This window comes from Sinocyclocheilus grahami, unplaced genomic scaffold (genome assembly GCF_001515645.1).
Source record: "Sinocyclocheilus grahami isolate Dianchi unplaced genomic scaffold, SAMN03320097.WGS_v1.1 scaffold633.1, whole genome shotgun sequence".
Taxonomy (NCBI): domain Eukaryota; kingdom Metazoa; phylum Chordata; class Actinopteri; order Cypriniformes; family Cyprinidae; genus Sinocyclocheilus; species Sinocyclocheilus grahami.
In genome coordinates, this window is record NW_015505812.1 from 588,010 (window position 1) to 595,385 (window position 7,376).

A 7,376-nucleotide genomic window follows, 5' to 3' on the forward strand; every position below is an offset into this window, starting at 1 on the left:
TTGCAAAACAACAAAATTATATTCATATTAATAATAATTAACAAGAGTAAGATTGCCATTAAATAGAAAACAGAATAACTTAACTATTAACATCATTTAAAGCAGAAAAAGGGATCAAGGTCCACCCTATTGCGCGGCATTATCATGACACTGCGCGTTTGTGCGTGTGAATGCCAAGGTAGGGGTCCAGGAACGGTGTGTTGGAGTTCTTCTGGTGTTTTTCTTTTTCAGTTGCTAAACAGATCACCGTTCAATTACTCGCACAAAAGAGGTGACAATACAATACTTCCTACAGCGATCAACAGGAGAAGAGCGGCCGGGAACAGGTGCGATTCGCTCCCAATGAAACGCGTAGGCTACCTGCGCATTAAAACACCGTTCAACCAATATTTTTAAAAGGTAATGCATTGCGCGTAGTCTATGTATTGCGATCAAAAATAGAATTGCAAACCTAAAATTTGAGTTGGCTATTAACGTCTGGCGCTTCATAAATACAAAAACAAGCATACAGCCAAGCGCTTTATACAGCTTTACAGTGTCAACAAGAAAATAGTTGGTCAATAATGCAAGAGGACTATAACAAAGAGTCGTTTCCCCAGCTCAAGTCATGATGATTCAGCGATGCCAGTCCAGCCCAGCTGTCTTCCAATCTGTGCAATCAGTCAAGCGTCCCCAACTAATTAAGCAAGCCAAAGGAACTTGCGGTGCGCTTTGCATCATTGCTGCAGCCCTCAGCACGAGCATCGCATTTTCATTCAACTACATGCATGTATTTAATTTGATCAAGTTATTCGCACGCACGCTAGCTAGTTATATCCTATTAGGAGCAATAAAATGCATGCGTAATATTATTGCTACGCGTTTATTAAGCATGGCCTATATGCTACATTATACCTAACTGGTGTTTATGACTAGAAAAAAAATCATGCATAAGCAAAATTCAATCTTTAATAAAAAAGCAACCCCTCCTTAGGAAATCACACACTTTTAAGTGCGCAAATTCTCCTTTCTTAGACACTTCGCTGTAGTTTGGGCTGACACCAGACCTGCCTCCGATGACATCACCAGAGCCGCTGCTGATCGCGACGCTTCGCTCGTTTATCCGCGCGCTCACCGGGCAAATACAGCCGAGGCATGGCAGAGAGGAGCCGAGGAAAGCGGAGGAAACAGGCGAACCCGCGGAGAAACCAAGGTTAGTGGTGAACTAACCGATCGAGCTGCCTTGAGAAGTTTCTAAGTTGATTTCTGCGCTAGAAAAACTTGATCAGCGACGTTTGCAACCGTAGCCAGACATCAGCACCTCCTAAACTATTATTCCACGAATAGTATATTACTTTACTTTAATGCATTAGTAGCCTACATTACTTTTTTCTTGCTTTGACTGTCAGCTTTAAAGTTTGCAGAACTTGCGGTCCGCTTTGCATCATTTCTGCAGTCCTCAGCATCACGTTTTCATCGATTTTTACAACATTCAGCTGCACTTTATGTGTTGCACTTCCTCACATCCTCGTGTCTTATAACTGATGGACAGAAAATCGTTTCGATTTGTATTTGTCAATTAAATTAAGCGTTCTTTATAGGCTAAATAAATCGTTTAAATAAGTAGAACAGAGAGTTTATCTTACTTTAATATTATAGAGTAATATAAAGAAGATTACAGCTGGCTTTAAAAATTTATGTGACTGGCTATAATGATTGTTAACTTGAGCAACTTATGCATTATAATAATAATAAATGCAATTATATAATTTTGTAAAAACAATTAGATCTACACTCACTGTTTATTTAGGCTTATGCTATTTTTGTCTGAAATCCACTGCAGTTCTGATTGTTGTAAAGTGTTTTTGTTGTAAAATTGCATTCGATAATTAAAACACTCGTTTAATTTAAATTGCAGTTGCATTTCAATTTAACTTCAAATCCAAAAGCCCTGCAGCCCATCTCTATTATTTTGTATTTGCATTTTAGTAATGGGACCTTTTTTGAACTTCTCAGTCAGTAAGACTAAATGAACTGAATACCTTTGGTTTATTTGAAGAAAAAAAAAAAGTTGCTCTGTTGGGCCTAAAAGAGTTCCATCTCAAGCTCTGAGCATCTTCTCATGGTCTCAAATATTCACTTTTTATACGTACACCCCACAAAGGTCACACTCAACAAACTAATTAGTTTCACATTTCACGTTTGTTAATATATTGTGTGTAGATGTACCCATGAACGCAAGACGAGCTCAAAGCCGAGACAATCGTTCCCGGCGCTTATGGCTCGTTCCAGAGATCTGATATGTTAATGGTTTAGAAGAAGTGTGAAAGTGCTTTGCTGGAGCATCTGAGTGATCCTTATACATGATTGAAGGTGATTTGTTTGACATGCATGCAGGACGGTGTGTATTTGAGTGCATGCATGTGTGGTTCGAGAGCTTGCTCTTTTGGATGCGACAAAAGTGTCGTTTTTGTCGACCTCGCACTCGTGTGTGATGGCCAGAGCTAACGGGCAGAAGCCCTCTGTGTCACCTCACACACAAACACACTGTGTTCATATATATAGATGCGAGACGTGACCCAACAATAATAAACTTGCTTCCTTAATTCCTCTATTAGTCGCTGATGCTCGAAAGTAGCATAAAATAGGATGGTTTGGAGTTGCCAGCTGCCTTTTTATTCCACCAATGGTAAGTTTACAAGAGGATCCGTGCAAATAAGTCATTTAAATGTGCTGATCAAAGCGTCATCTTATCAGTCAGATGCTGCTGTAGCATCACTTTTCTTCACGTTTGAGTCGTAACGTGTTTGAATCAGCTGTTTTTAATGGATGTACCAAGTCAGCGACTGGTTGCACTCTTAAAAATAAATACTCTTTATTGGCTCCATGGAGCTTTTCCATTGTACAAAAGTTTCTTTGTAGTGGAAAAAAAAAGGTTCTTTAGATTATTAGAATGTTCTTTGCACTAAGAAAAACGGGTTCTTTTAGGATCTTTTGGGGAACCAAACATTGTTCTTTTATGGGATTGCTGCAGAAACCCCCTTAGGAACCTTTATTCTTAAGAGTATAGACTAATCTTGCAAGTAATTCTTTTTTTTTTAAGACTGGACATTTTAAGTCACTTACATACAAATTGGAAAAGTAAGTGGTCAGACTATTTCTTAAGACGCAGACTAGTTTCCTTAAGTTCACACAGCTGTCCATCAGAGGCATCCACAATACTGCCTGGCTTCATCTTCAACATATCTGTTGATTTAGCAGTTCAAATGTTTTATTTGTAAGGTGTGTTTGTGCATCTGTCTTTTCAATAAATAACACTTGCTATAAAATCGAATGCAATGACATTTACATGTTTGAAGTGTGACTTAAGAGTCCATAGAGGCTGGTCACTGTAGAATGACACGATACACGGTTCTTTAGATTATTAGAATGTTCTTTGCACTAAGAAAAACGGGTTCTTTTAGGATCTTTTGGGGAACCAAACATTTCTTAAGACGCAGACTAGTTTCCTTAAGTTCACACAGCTGTCCATCAGAGGCATCCACAATACTGCCTGGCTTCATCTTCAACATATCTGTTGATTTAGCAGTTCAAATGTTTTATTTGTAAGGTGTGTTTGTGCATCTGTCTTTTCAATAAATAACACTTGCTATAAAATCGAATGCAATGACATTTACATGTTTGAAGTGTGACTTAAGAGTCCATAGAGGCTGGTCACTGTAGAATGACACGATACACTGAGCAATGACATGCAAAATGTTGTAATGCAGCCTTACATTGTGTCTCCCTCTCTGTTCTTTAACAAAAATAAGTGTGTGTGCATATGCATAACAGATGATTGTGATGAGAAAACACACAATCGCAACAAACACAGTGAGAGTTCTCTGACGCGTTCATTGCTTGTTTCATGGCTCAACAGCACATTTCTCAACTATTAAGTGTTAAACGGTGCAGATTCAGTTTAATGATCATCAGTATGTGCACGTGTGTGTGTGTGTGCGTGCACGTTTTTGTGACATATGAGGACACAAATTTGTATAATGACTATGAGAGAGAGAGAGAGAGAGAGTGTGTGTGTGTGTGTGTGTGTGTGTGTGTGTGTGAGAGAGAGAGTGTGTGGAGTGGACAGTGGGATAGTCCAGCTAACAGGGAACGTTCTCAGACTGTGACTAACATAAATCTCAAAGTTATGAACAAATGTTCTTGCAGTAACATAAATAGAATGTTTGTTCAAATGATCTGCTTTTTAATTGTTCTCAAAGCGTTAGCACAAAAACATTTTTTTATACATCGTTCATGGAACGTTTTTCTGAAACTTTTCAGGTGGACGTTCACCTAACATTTTCCAAATGTTACTATTTGTTTCAGAATGTTCAAATCATTCAAACGTAACATTCTCATAATGTTATAAAGTGATACAATGTTGTAAAAAGATACAATGGAATGTTCACATGATCAAGAAAAAAAGTTTTTTTTAAAAGAGTTAACAAAGCTTTTATAATGTGAGCAAAATGTTCTTCGAGCTTATGCTTGTTAGCTGGGCGATTGCATCCGTCCTAAAACATGAAGCAAAACATTTTCCGTTCTTTTGTTTAGTGTTTTGCCGGTGTCACTCAAGAAGACCGAGCGCTTTCATCTGACCAGTTACAGAAAACGCTTTGCAAAACGAGCATGAGAGCCGCAGATGTTGTTCAGTTGGACAGCATCATCCTCAGTAGCGAGAGGAATGTCTTCTCTACGGAAGAATACGGGTATAGTGACGTGCTGCGTTATAAAACCCGCTCGTTTGTCACAACTCCAGCCAAGTTTGTGATTGGATGATATCAGTTTTCAGACATCTTAATGCAAGATGTCATCCGATCTGAAACGTCGCATCTTTGTTATCTGCGATTACGGATGGTCTTTGACCTTCGGTTTTGACGTAGTGCTGCAGTTACAGCTCATTTCCTTGCCTATTGTCTCTCTGCGCGTGTTTTCTCTCTTATTGCCTCTTTGCGTTTTCTTTTTTCAAGTGCCAATTTATTTAAACTCTTTTCCCTTTTTCTTCATTCGCCTTCATTGATTTCCAAACCCCAGCCTTTGTAGGCAGCTGGGGTCCAGCTGTGTGTGTGTGTGTGTGTGTGTGTGTGTGTCTCTGGCACAGTCTTGTCACAGTGGGCAGAATGCGAGAAAACGACAGACAGAGAGAGAGAGAGACTAAGAACAAGTTGCTTGTCATTTTGGACAACAGAAGAGAACTGGGCAAGAAATCAGAGAGATCTGAGCGAGACAGCGAGGAGTCCAGGCTCCAAGGTTTATTAGTGGCGCTCCCCAAACGAGAGAGCTGAGGCGTCAGGCGCAGCAGGAGAGAGAACGAGGAGAAATAAAAGAAAGGGCCAGAGATTGGGACAGTTAAAGTGGCGCAGGAGATGTGTGTGTGTGTGTTCCACTGTGAGATCGCTGACTAAATTAATTAGGACCAAATTATAACACTGTACGACTGTATGCATCACAATAAAGTTATTTTTGCTGGGAATGTCATTTAAAATTGCGTTCTATTTTAAACTTTTAGTGGCTAAGACAATAAAAGTGTCTCCGAAGATAGCTGACAAAATAAATTAGGACCAAAAGTCCTTTAGTTTATAGTTATTTCTGCTAAAATGTTTTTAAAAATGTGTTCTATTTTAAACTTTTAGAGATTGGGACAGTAAAAGTGGCATTTAGAAGATTGCTGACTAATTATGTAATTTTAATGCTGTGTAACTGTATATATCACAATATAGTTATTTCTGCTGAAAATTTGATAAATGCATTGCATTTTAAAGATTTAGAGATTGAGACAGTAAAAGTGTTTCAGAAGATGTTTCATTGCATGATTGCTAAATTAAGATCAAAATATAAGTTATTTTAACGCTGTATAACTGTACATAGCACAATATGGTTATTTCTGCTGAAAATGTGATTGCATTTATGAATTTAGTCGATGCTGTTATACAAAGCAAACCAAAGCAATTAATCAAAAAGTCAACAATATTAAATGCAAAATGCATTCTTTTTTAAAGTTTTATGCTTTGTATGTTATATAAAAAAATTAAAGTGCACTTAAAGTGAAAATCATTTCATTATCTTGTTTGGAAGCAAAACATTTATATAATTTTCATATTAATTCTCAGCTGTCTGTTGTACGGTGTATACCGTTCTCAGAACGTTCTCCACATTATGATAAGTAAAGTTCTAGTAATTTTAATAGAATGTTCATTTAGAGTTATCTCTAAACATTTTGTAGCACAAAAACACTATTTCTGACACTTTTTAGTTGGACGTTTGTCTAACGTTTTTTTAAATGTTTCTGTTTGTTTCAGAATTATTAGAGAACAATCAAAAGTAACATTCCCATAATGTTTGCAAAACTACAAAATGGAATGTTCCCTTAACATTCGCATAACCGACAAAAAAACATTTTTGAACTTAATAACAAACCTGTTCATTTTGAACATTCCGAAAACATTCATAACATTTTCATAACTTAATGGGAACATTAGAACATATTTCATTAGCTGAGTATCATCATCATCAGCTCTGTCTTAATTAAAGCAGGGAAAGTTGTATTTCTCAGCACAGTTCTCATACGTGGGAAACACGCTCATGTTAATGTCTCTTGTACATAAGCGTGTAAGCGTGTGCGTGAGGCTGCGGTTTACATGCGTTTCCTCGGGTCACGTCTGTGTGTGGCCGCTGCTGTGTCTCAGATGTTCAGCTTCGGTCACATTAAGTCCAGCATCTTATAAAAAAACTGAAACACATCAATTGTCCTGCAGCATTAAATTGCTTTGGCATTTGGGAATTTTGAGGCAGAAAAACAACGCATTTCAACTCAAAAGACCTCAGATATTGAATGGAGAGCAAATGGAGGCTGTATTTCTTTCTATTTTTTATTTCTCTTGATGAGTTGTAGGAGAAACATTTGAGACAAAGTCCATTCAGTCTCCTGAGCTGTAAAAGTGCTCGAAGCGATAACATTTTCCTGTGGGTTTGAAGTTAGATGACGTTTTGTGAAGTAAACTGTTGAATTGTGCCATGCTTTAACACAGGATGAAGCGCTGATACTCACCTAACTGATGCATCTGCAGTGTTGATGTTGTTGTTTGCTTGTCAGAATAGGGATAAACACACCTATGCAGCACTGGCTGCTTTAAATGTTCACACACACACACACACACACCTACGGTAAACACACAAGTGCATACACCCGTAGAGAGTTTTGTTTGTGTGCAATGTGTCGTGATGGACTGACGGGGCTGTAAACAGTGTATCTTTGCTGAATGAAGTCTGTTTGCCTGTTTGCGTCTTGTGGTAGCGAACTGCCATGCTCAATTTACACACACACACACACACACACACAGGTTTGTTTTTGTGAA